The 12946-nt window shown below is 42.9% G+C and overlaps 1 non-coding gene across 1 annotated transcript; it reads right to left on the bottom strand.

Moving 5' to 3' along the window:
- Positions 1-9668: 9668 nt before the first annotated feature.
- LOC138882013 (small nucleolar RNA R71) lies at positions 9669-9775 on the bottom strand. The gene has a single exon (XR_011403475.1). It is a non-coding gene; the product is annotated as a small nucleolar RNA R71 (small nucleolar RNA).
- Positions 9776-12946: the final 3171 nt, after the last annotated feature.

The raw sequence follows: 12946 nt of genomic DNA, 5'->3' as shown, positions 1-12946 counted from the left end.
TACATCTTTGCGGTGCCCGGATGAATAGAGTACCGGGAGCTATGGGCCTCCTCTAAAATCAACTCTCGAAGACCATCCACATTAGGCACACAAACTCGACCCTGCAATCTCAAAACTCCATCATCACCTAAGGTAACCTGCTTGGCATCTCCATGCTACACCGTGTCTCTAAGGACACACAAATGGGGATCATCATACTGCCGATCACGGATACACTCTAATAACGAAGAACGAATGACAGTGCAAGATAACACACGACTGGGCTCAGAAACATCCAACCTCATGAACTGATTGGCCAAAGCCTGAACATCCAAAGCAAGCGGTCTCTCACTGACCGGAATATAAGCAAGACTGTCCATACTGGCTGACTTCCTACTCAAAGCATCGGCCACCACATTGGCCTTTCCCGGATGATATAAGATGGTGAAATCATAGTCTTTCAACAACTTCAACCACCTCCTCTGCCTCAAATTCAACTCCTTTTGCTTGAACAAATACTGAAGACTCTTGTGATCCATGAACACCTCACATGCCACGCCATACAGATAATGCCTCCAAATCTTCAATGCGTGAACAATGGCTGCCAACTCCAAATTATGAACCGAGTAGTTCTTCTCATGAATCTTCAACTGCTGCGAAGCATAAGCAATGGCCTTGCCATCCTGCATCAACTGCACCAAGTCCAATACGAGATGCATCATAGTAAACTGTATAAGGCCCTGAACCTGTGGGCAAAACCAACACCAGTGCCTTAGTCAAAGCTGTATTGAACTTCTGAAAGCTCGCCTCATACTCGTCCGACCATCTGAACTGGGCACCCTTCTGAGTCAACTTGGTCATCGGGGTTGTGATAGATGAGAACCCCTCCACAAACCGATGATAGTAACCTGCCAATCCCAAGAAACTCCGAATCTCTGTAGCTGATGCTGGTCTAGGACAGTTCTTGACTACTTCAATCTTCTTTGGGTCTACCTGAATACCCTCTGCTGATATGACATGACCCGAAAATGCAATTGAACTTAACCAAAACTCACTCTTCGAGAACTTAGCATATAACTGACTATCCCTCAAGGTCTGAAGAACTACTCTAAGATGCTGCTTGCGCTCCTCCCGGCTACGGGAATAAATCAAAGTATCATCAATGAAGACTATCACGAATGAATCCAAGTAAGGCCTAAACACTCGGTTCATCAGATCCATAAAAGTCGTTGGGGCATTTGTCAACCCGAATGACATCACCAAGAACTTATAGTGCCCGTACCGAGTCCAAAAAACTGTCTTAGGGACATCGGATGCCCTGATCCTCAATTGATGGTAGCCAGATCTCAAGTCAATCTTCAAAAATACCTTGGCACCCTGAAGCTGATCAAACAAATCATCAATCCTCGGTAATGGACACTTATTCTTGATTTTAACCTTGTTCAACTGCCGGTAATCAATACACATTCTCATCGACCCATCCTTATTCTTAACAAACAACACCGACGCACCCTAAGGCGAGACACTCGGCCTAATAAAACCCTTCTCAAGCAAGTCTTGCAACTGCTCCTTCAACTCTTTCAATTCAGGCGGGGCCATACAATACAGCGGGATAGAAATGGGCTGAGTGCCCGAAGCCAAATCAATTCAAAAGTCAATATCCCTGTCGGGTGGCATACCCAGCAGGTTTGAAGGGAAAACCTCAGGAAACTAACGAACAATGGTCATGAAATCAATAGAAGGAACCTCAGCACTAGAATCACGAACATATGCCAAATAGGCCAAACACCCCTTCTCGACCATACGCCGAGCCTTCACATAAGAGATAACACTACGGGTAGAATGACTAGGAGTCTCTCTCCACTCTAAACAAGGTAAACCCGGTAAGGCTAAGGTCAAAGTCTTGGTATGACGGTCCAAGATATCGTTTTAAGGTGATAACCAGTCCATCCCCAATATGACATCGAAATCAGCTATGTCCAGAAGAAGCAAATCTATGCGAGTCTCAAGACCCCTAATCACAACTATACATGAACGATGGACTCGATCTACCACAATAGAATCACCTACCGGTGTAGACACATCAACTGGGGCACTCAAAGAATCACTAGGCATGACCAGATATAGTGCAAAATAAAATGACACATACAAGTACGTAGACCCTGGATCGAATAACACTGAAGCATCTCTATCACAAACCAGAACCGTACCTGTAATAACTACATCTGAAGCCTCAGCCTCGGGCTTGGCTGGAAGATCATAACATCGGGGCTGGGCCCCACCACCCTAGACTACATCTCTGGGACGGCCTACAGCTGGTTGGCCTCCACCTCTAGCGGTCTAAGCTCCACCTCTAGCATCTCTACCTCCACCCCTAACACCTCTACCCCCACCTCTAGCTGGCTGGATCGTTTTAAGGTGATAACCAGTCCATCCCCAATATGACATCGAAATCAGCTATGTCCAGAAGAAGCAAATCTATGCGAGTCTCAAGACCCCTAATCACAACTATACATGAACGATGGACTCGATCTACCACAATAGAATCACCTACCGGTGTAGACACATCAACTGGGGCACTCAAAGAATCACTAGGCATGACCAGATATAGTGCAAAATAAAATGACACATACAAGTACGTAGACCCTGGATCGAATAACACTGAAGCATCTCTATCACAAACCAGAACCGTACCTGTAATAACTACATCTGAAGCCTCAGCCTCGGGCTTGGCTGGAAGATCATAACATCGGGGCTGGGCCCCACCACCCTAGACTACATCTCTGGGACGGCCTACAGCTGGTTGGCCTCCACCTCTAGCGGTCTAAGCTCCACCTCTAGCATCTCTACCTCCACCCCTAACACCTCTACCCCCACCTCTAGCTGGCTGGGCGGGCTATGGAACACCTGGTGCCTGAACCATAGCATAGGAACCCTGCTGCTGTGATTGAGTACCCACAAATCTCGGACAAGCCCTATGGATATGACCATACTCACCACACTCAAAGCATCCACCTGAGTGTTGCGGCTGAGGAAACTGAGACTGACCTTGGCGACCTAAATGGCCACCCCAAAAACTCTGGAGAAGCGGTGCACTAATAGGAGCTAGTGGTGCACTGTAGGGCTGCTGATCAGAATACTGCATATGAGAACCACGACCACCTGAAGCACTGTGAGAAACCTGAAGTTCTGACTGAAAGGGCCTAAGAGGAAGGCCTCTACCATACGAATCCCTGCCTCCAGATGAGGCACCACTGAATCTACCTAAATGAAGGGGCCTCTTGTCCGACCCATGACCACCTCCCCATGACAGAACCATCTCCACTCTCCTAGCCACATTGGCCGCCTCCTGGAAAGTAATCTCACTCCCAGTCTTGCTAGCTATCTTAAGACGAATCGGCTGAATAAGTCCTCAATGAACCTCCTCACCGTCTCTTTCTCTCTCGGTGGGAAGTATGACAAGAGCATGACTAGCTAGGTCGATGAATCTGGTCTCATATTGGGTAACAGTCATGGAACCCTGTTAGAGACGCTCAAACTGCCTCTGATAGGCCTCTCTCTGAGTGATGGGGAGAAACTTCTCTAGAAATAGCTGAGTAAATTGCTCCCAAGTCAAAGCTGGCGATCCGGCTGGTCTAGCCAAACAGAAATCCCTCCACCAAATCTTGGCAGATCCAGACAAGCGAAAAGTGGCAAAATCGACCCCTTTGGTCTCAACTATCCCCATGTTCTTGAGAACCTCATAACAGTTGTCTAGATAATCCCGGGGATCCTCAGTAGATGCACCGCTGAAAGTAGTAGTAAAGATCTTGGTGAACCTATCCAACCTCCACAAGGCATCGGCAGACAAAGCTGCTCCATCACCGGTCTGCGCTACCACAACCCGGCTGAACTGCTCCAACTGACTGAACCGCTGGAGTCGGGAACTGGGGAGCTACCTGCTCCGAGGTGCGAGTAGCAGGAGTCTAGGCTCCTCCTCCAGCCTGAGAGATGGCTGGTGCTACAGGAAGCAAGACTGCTCGAGTGACACTCTCCATAAGGCCCACTAGACGGACCAGAGCATCTTGAAATATTGGGGTAGCAATAAACCCCTCTGAGACCCGAGTTGGGCCTACCGGAACTGCTGGGGCCGGAACCTCATCATCAAAATCAACCTAAGGCTCCGCTGCGGGTGCTGCTGCCCTGGGATGAGCTCTGCCCCTACCTCGGCCTCTAGCATGGCCTCGGCCTCGCCTTTGCCCCTCATGGGAGCTACTGCTGGGGGCTCGGGCTGCTAGTCAGTGGATAAGGAAGCGCGTGTTCTCGCCATCTATGAAAGAACAGAGTAGAAATTCAATTAGCTTTAAGAAACCAAATCGCACGACAGGAAAGAATAAATGTGAGGTTTTTCCTAACTCTGTAGCCTCTGAGGGATAAATGCAGACGTCTCCGTACCGATCCCTCAGACTCTACTAAGCTTGTCCGTGAATTGTGAGACCTATGTAACCTAGAGCTCTGATACCAACTTGTCACGACCCGAATTTCTCACCCTCGGGAGTCGTGATGGCGCCTACTTGTAGAAGCTAGGCAAGCCGCGATATATAGAAATTCTAACTCTTTCATTTTAATCCTTTTTACGATTTTGAATTAACAGGTAATCAACATTTAAATATTAACGATAAATAGAACAAGCGGAAGACTTAAACAGCTAAAAATAACCAAGCCAGTACTACAATGCCCATATACTCCTCTACCCGGATTCTGGTGTCACAATATTCATGGACGGTCTATGAGTACTACATACAAATGTCTAGAAGAAATACAATCTGTCTTGAAATCTAATGAAAACAGAGTACATAACAAGGTAGAAGAGAACGTCGGGCCTGCGGACGCCTGCAGGACTACCTCGGGATCTCTGGTTGGACTGAAGGCAGGCTCCCCAAGTGCTACTATCCAAAATCTACTCCAAAATCTGTACATAGTGCAGAGTGTAGCATCAGCACAATCGACCCCATGTGCTGGTAAGTGCCTGGCCTAACCCCAGCGGGGTAGTGACGAGGCTAGGATCAGATTCCAAATAAACCTGTATAGTTATATAATATACAATAGAAGATAAACATGAATAAACAATTAACATGGGAGAGGTACATGCTATGGGGGAAATATCGAATCCAGCAGAAACTTAAGAGAAATATAAGAGAATAATTCAAGATTTACAACAAAAACCATAATAACACTGTTGAGGCGCGCAACTCGAGTCCTATCATTTAACACTGTTGCGGCGTGCAACCCGATCCAATATAACATTATTGTGGCGTGCAATCCGATTCAATATAACATTGTTGAGGCGTGCAACCCGATCCAATATAACATTGTTGCGGCGTGCAACCCAATCCAATATAACATTGTTGCAGTGTGCAACCCGGTCCAGCTATAGTATTGTTGCGGCATGCAACCCGATCCATATATTTATATACCTTTAACAACAACCATACCAAGAGTCCCGGCAAGGGATCAACAATAAACTACACTATCCCGGCAAGGGATTCGAAAGTAAAAGTAAATACGTCCCGGCAAGGGAGAAACAACCATAACCAATCTTAACCCAACTTCTACTCATCTCAACTAACACCAATACCCAATCATAAGTAATTTCCACGAAAACAAACTTAATCCTTGCTCAATATCGAAAATCATCAATTAAAGCATCTGTAGTACTATTTAAGAACACAAAATAAATTGCAATTTAAGACTCACGATCATGCTTGACACCAACGTATAGATACTCGTCACCATGCCTATACGTCGTACTCAACAAGAAGCAAATAGCAAATAGGACACAACTCTTAATCCCTCAAGCTAAGGTAAGACCAAACACTTGCCTTGAACTTCCACAGACAACTCAAGCCTCAAACACCGCCTTTCCTTTCGAATTCGGCTCCAAATCAATTATATCTAGACATAATCGACTTAATAACATCAATAAATGCTAAACAATCCAATTTCAATGCTTAATTATAGCTTTCTCATCATTCTTCCCAAAAAGTCAAAAATCGACCCCGAGCCCGCTTGGTCAAAACACGAGGTTCGGACCAAAACCGATCAGCTATTCACCCACGAGCCCGAATATATAATTTATTTTGAAATCCGACCCCAAAACGAGGTCAAATTCCCAAATAATCAAAAAGCCCTAACTCTACCCAAATCCCTAATTTTCTACCCTTAATCACATGATTTAGGCCTAGAATCTAACGAGTGTCAATGGAAATTGAAGAAAATGAGGTTAAGATTACATAACTATGAATTGGTGGTGAAATCCCCTTTCAAAAATCGCCCAATTTGGAATTGAAGAGAAAAAGCTATGAAATTTTGGCTAAATCCCGTTTTTTGGTTCTGTTTTAAAATCACTGGACAGGCCTTCATCGCGTTCGCGATAGGCCTGTCGCGTTCGCGATGAAGCCAACTTAAGTGACCTTCGCGTTCACGCTAAACGGCTCACATTCGCGGAGCTTCAGCTCCCAGAGCCTTCGCGTTCGCGTCCAAGTCGTCGTGTTCGCATAGGGTATAGTACCCCTCCCCTGCCCAGGCTATAAGCCTTCGCGTTCGCGATACCAGGCCCACGTTCGCTAAGGGAAGACCCCCCCCCCCCAATACTTCGCGTTCGCGACCTGGTTCTTGCGTTCGTCTAGAAGGAATTTTCCTTCAGCATGAATAGCTCATCGCATTCGCGAGGGTCCTGTCGCGATCGAGAAGAAGAAAATATTAGCACACCAGAACTGAAAAACCTGCAACTTTTTGAGTTCCAAAAACCTTCCGAACCACATCTGAAACTCACCCGAGCCCTCGGGGCTCCAAACCAAACATACGTACTAACTCAAAAACATCATATGAACTTATCCGTGCTATTAAATCGCCAAAATAACATCATTAACATCGAATTAAACGTCAAATCAATGGATTATTTCAAAATTTCTTAAAACATCAAATTTTGCATTTAAGGTCCGAATCACATCAAACGGATTTCGTTTCTTATCAAACTTCATAGAATTATCTTAAATCATGTATAAGACCTGTACCGGGTGCCGAAACCAAAATACGGGCCCGATACCAACATGTTCTACTCAAAATTCATTTCCAAATCCTTTAATCAATTTCAGAAAATAATTTTCTTTAAAAAATCATTTCTCGGGCTTGGGACCTCGAAATTCGATTCCGGGCATACGCCCAAGTCCCATATTTTCCTACGGATCCTCCGAGACTGTCAAATCACTGGTCCAGGTCCGTTTACCCAAAACGTTGACCGAAGTTAAATTAATTCATTTTATAGTCAAAAGTTATCATTTTTCATAGATTTTCACATATAAGCCTTCCGGCAACGCGCCCGGACTGCGCACACAAATCGAGGTGATGCTCAAAGAGGTTTTGATAGCCTTGGAATGTAGAATTCACTTTAACAACAAGTGATGACCTTTTGGGTCATCACAGTCGGACTCCTTTCCGCTATGCCTCATTTAATTTCGCCGAAATAACACAACTAATATAGCATAGAAAATCATCCAAGTAATCTCTTCACCCCACACTTATAATTGTGTATTTTCCCTAATGCATACTGATGTATGGCTATAATTCTATATTTTAGTACATTATTTACCTTACGTTTTATGTGCGTTAATGTTAAACTATACTTTATTTGCGCGTAATGGAGTTTATTTTATGTGTAGGTACAGTGGAGATGAAAGTAGAGCAAAGGAAATATTTAAAGTATAAAGCGTGCTCGAAAATAGTTGAAAAGAAGAAAGAAAGAAAGAAGTAAGCAGCGGAAAAATGAGGAAGCTGGCAAAGCGAGCTACTGAACTTGCATTAGAGCTGGCGAGGCGAGCCTTTGAGCTCGCATGGGAGTAGGCGACACCAGGGATAAGGAGAGGTTGAGCTCGTGTGGAGGCAGGAGCCGTATGGTATGGGGCGAGGTTCATCTCGCGTTTTACCTCGCGCGGCACAGTCTAAGGTGAGCCTGATCCGGATTTTGAAGGCTTATTTTGTCTCTTTGTTTGACTTGGACTTGGGATATGTCATTTAGGTCTTTTCATACATATATAAATAGACATTAAACACCACTTTTGAAGGATGTTGGCGACCAGAGGCAAGAATAGCTCGTGGAACACCCGTTTGGAGATAGAATCATCGATTTCTACATTTATTCATCCTTACTTTGTAATTTATTTATGCAAAATACTTGGGTATATTGTTACTATGTGTATGAGTAGCTAAAATTCTAATCTAGGGTTTTGATGGAACCTATTGGAGGATGATTTTCTTGTTACGTTAATATAGATTTATCGTGGATTTTTCTCTATTTGTTCAACTACGTTTATATTGTGGTTGTTTGCAGAGCTCTCACTCGACTGTACATATTTAGTGTGTATTACTCGCAAGAGAGTGCATATTTATGTTGTTGTTGAACAACATCACTCCTAACGTATATGAGGGATCAATACAGAGGGTTTAAAGGTGGTATTAAGAATAATGAAACCTTGGTGCGATCTGAGTGAGCTGTACGTAGTGCTAGCTAGTGTAATATCAAAGAATATGTCTAGTAAATTTTAGTAGTTACTCGGGAGAGAATTACGACACTCAGAGAGCTCATGATCGGTAGAGAAACCTTAGGCAAATGTATAGAAAATGTAGCGGAAAAGATTCCAGCAATAGGGAAAATCTTACGTTAGATCATTCCAAATCTTGTCTAAAATTTGTTCGTAGTTAGTTATTAGTTATTGCAGTTTCATAAATAAATCCTTAGTAGTAAACATCAAATTTGTTATTTAAATATTTTTGAAGATTGATTATGTGAATTTGTGCGAGTCTAGTAGTTGTGCTTAATAGGTTAATTCCCTATGGGATTCGACTCCAGACTTGTTAACTGGAATATATTTGCAACAACCACTTAGTCCTTTTTATAAGACATAGTTGGGCGTGATCAAATTTTGGCACCGTTGTCGGAGAGTTAACAGTATTATTAATTATAGCTAAAAGAAGTGCTAGAATTCTTAGTGTAGTCAATTTTCTTCATTTTAAACTAAATACGTTGAAATTCTAACGTTTGTAGTCTTGGGTGTTACAGGTGCATGCCTAGAAACTCCTCAAGAACTGATGAGTTGTTCGAAGTATTATCAGATCCTAAGAAAGTTTTTAAGGCATTGAATTGTGAAAATAAAAAGGGCAAACAACAATAGAACTCAACAGAACAAATCGAATCAGACATGGATGATGGAATAGAAAATCCAAAACAACAACAGAAACAATGCGAATAACCTGAACAATCAGGGTGTGGTGCCTCTTATGCTAGAAGCGGCATTGTATGATTCGGCACAACCCGTCATCGAAAATCTGGCAACCGCAATTGCAGTCCCTCAGATACAAGTAGAATCATTTCAAATCACAAACAACATGCTACATTTGTTGCATAACAAGGGACTGTTCTCAGGGTCTTACATTGAAGATCCTTAGCAGCATCTGAAAAATTTCCTGTTGATATGTGTCACGCAAAGGCAACCTAATGTGACATTGGAAGCAATAAAACTGTTATTGTTTCCATTCTCGGTGACAGGAGAGGCTGAGCTTGGCTTAGTTCACTCCCCATAAACTTCATCACTACTTGGGAGGAATTAGTCAATCAATTTTTGAACAAATTCTACCCACCCAATAAAACTGCCAAACAAAATGATGAGATATTGAGCTTCAGGTAGAGACCAACAAAAATACTACAAGAAACGTGGGAGAGGTTCAAAGGTATGCTGGTTAAGTGTCCACATCATGGCATTCCAGATCAGATGTTGGGGCAGAGGTTATATATGGGATTGGCAGATAGCTTAATGGCCAATGTTGATGCTTCAGTAGGTGGAGCATTTTTGAGCAAATCATTCAGAGAATGCAAGATCCTACTTGATAAAATGTCTCAAAACTCAGAATGGATGACAAGAGACTCTAGGATCACTCATGTCGTTCACTTTGTGGCTTTGGACCCAAACAACTCCATAGACGAAAATATGGCCACTCTGATGACGCAAATGAGTATCCTCGCCAAAAAGATCGATGAATCAGGAGAGAAGCAACACGTACACATAGTTGGCATGACTAGTGGAGGCTTATGTACACCATGCATTAACCAACTATATGTATGCTCTTGGAGTGCGAAAAGTGATAACCAGCACTATCAGGAAGATATGAACTATGTGGCCAACTATGGAGGACATAGGCAAGGTGGTCAGAATTGGGAGCAATAGAATCAGCAATATAGACCAGCACAACAACAGTACCATAATATCAACAATCCTGGAGCTATGCGATCACAGGGTCAAGTTTTTCCTTACCAAAGGCAACAGGGATACAACTAGCAAAATCAACAGCCTCAACAACAACAGATAGTGAGACAAGATGATGGGTTGTTTGAAATTAAAGGAATGTTGCAACAACTGATTGGGTCCAATGGAAAAATGCAAGAGAGAGTGGACTCACATGAATCAACGATAAAAGGCATTGAGATTCAATTAGGACATATATTAATGGCTCTGAATAATCATCCCCAAGGGACATTACCTGCAGACACACAAGTCAATCCAAAAGAGTAGGGCCCGAAACAACTTATGGAAGTGAATCTAAGAAATGGTAAGGACCTAGATCTAGAGTAAGAAATTGCTCATGAAAGCCAACAAACTAAAATACTTGTGCCAATACCCATTGAGGTAGATGATTCAACAGGGTTAACTAAGATGATGATGCAACATGCACAAGGGAGCACAAGCAAAGAAAAAGAGGTTGCGAAAGAGACTGAGGTAGCACGAGAAGTGACAGTAGAAGCAGTGCCTGAGCAAGATAAAACTCAAATCACAGGAAGGAAGCGACCTCAGCACCATTCCCTCATATATTGGCCAAATATCAGAAGGATGAGTAGTATAAGAAATTCATGAAGATGCTGAAACAAATCCAGGTGAACATTCCACTAATTGACGCCTTGAGGGAGATGCTTGGGTATGCCAAAATGATGATGGATTTGATGTCTCGCAAGTTTGACTTCCAAGACTTGGCCATTGTTATACTAACCCAGGCCTGTAGTGCTATCATTACGAGACCCATAGCTGAGAAGTTGTCAGACCCAGGGAGTTTCACATTCTCATGCACAATACGTAGCTATGCTTTTGCTAAAGCATCGTGTGATTTGGGGGCAAGCATAAACTTGATGCCCTTGACTATCAATAAAAGGTTATGCATTGGAAGAACAATACCCACATCCATGTTACTACAGCTAGCTAACCGAACAATGAAGAGGCCATCAGGTATCCTTGATGATGTAATAGTGTAGGTTGGAAAGTTTGTGTTTCCAGCAGATTTTGTCATTCTGGACTGCCGGGTTGACGGGGAGATTCACATAATTTTGGGAAGACCATTCTTGGCAAATAAGATATCTCTAAATGATTGTGAAACTGGAGAGCTAAAATGAGACTGAATGATGAAGAGTTAACATTCAATGTACAGAAGTCTATGTGGCGACCACGTGAATTTGATAACTACTCTCTAATAGAAGCTATGGATGTAACCTTTGAGGAGGAAGATGAGACTTTGAACGCTAAAGATCCTCTAGTAGCCTGTCTCACGAACTTAGAAGAAGTAAATGGAGATGACTTGGCGGAGTAGGTGCTGGCTCTTGAAAGACAGGGGTTCTGAAAAAGAGAGCTCGAATTTGAGTCTTTGCACTAAACAGAAAGAAAGAATCCTCCAGCTAAGCCATTGATCAAAGAGCCGTCATAGTTGGAACTGAAACTGCTACCACCTCATCTCAGGTATGCTTTCTTGGGACCTAACTTAAATTTACCTATTATTATCTCATCTGGTTTGTTAGATGTGCAGGAAGAACAACTTTTGCGGGTTTTGATAGAGTGCAAAACTGCAATTAGTTGGACCATTGCAGACATTAAGGGTATTAGCCCAGCCTTTTGTATGCATAATATTTTACTGGAAGATGTCCACAAGCCTTCCAAAGAACATCAAAGAAAGTTGAACCCCACCATGAAAGAAGTTGTAAAAAAGGAGGTGATAAAGTGGTTAGATGCGGGGATCATTTTTCCCATATCCGATAACAACTGGATTAGCCCAGTTCAATGTGTACCAAAGAAAGGTGGAATTAGTGTAGTGCAAAATGAGAACAACGAATTGATCTCAACAAGAACAGTCACGGGATGGCGAATTTGTATGGACTATAGAAGATTGAATAAGACCACCCAAAAAGATCATTTTCCCTTGTCGTTCATTGATCAGATGTTAGATAGATTGGCTGGGAGGTCCCACTACTGCTTTTTGAATGGATACTCAGGGTATAATCTTATTTCTATTGCCCCGGAAGATAGAGAGAAAACGTCATTCACCTGTCCATATGGCGTCTATGCTTTTCGTTAGGCCTATGCAATGCACCCGCCACATTTCAAAGGTGCATATTGGCCATCTTCACAAATATGGTAGAAGACATAATGGAGGTATTCATGGATGATTTCTTAGTGGTGGGAGAATCATTCGATGATTGCCTAAGGAATCTGAAAAGAGTGCTGAAAATATGTGTAGAGACTAATCTAGTGCTCAACTAGGAAAAGTGCCATTTCATGGCACAAAAAAGTATAGTCTTGGGGCATCTAGTGTCAGTTAATGGCATTAAGGTGGATCATGCAAAGTTTTATATGATAGAAAAGCTACCACCACCCACTTCCGTCAAAGCACTAAGAAGTTTCCTTGGCCACACCGATTTCTACAAACAGTTTATAAAAGATTTCTCCAAAATTGCTAACCCTTTATGTAAACTACTTGAAAAAGATCACTCTTTTATGTTTTCTGATGATTGCAGGGTAGCGTTTGAGGAGTTGAAAAAGAAACTGGCGACTACACCAATCATAGTGGCCCCCGACTAGGGAAAACCTTTCAAGTTGATGTGCGATGCAAGCAACTA

The sequence above is a fragment of the Nicotiana sylvestris genome, chromosome 1 (assembly GCF_000393655.2).
Source record: "Nicotiana sylvestris chromosome 1, ASM39365v2, whole genome shotgun sequence".
In the NCBI taxonomy this organism is placed as follows: domain Eukaryota; kingdom Viridiplantae; phylum Streptophyta; class Magnoliopsida; order Solanales; family Solanaceae; genus Nicotiana; species Nicotiana sylvestris.
Note: the sequence above shows the minus strand (reverse complement) of the source record. Positions and strands in the feature narration are given on the sequence as shown.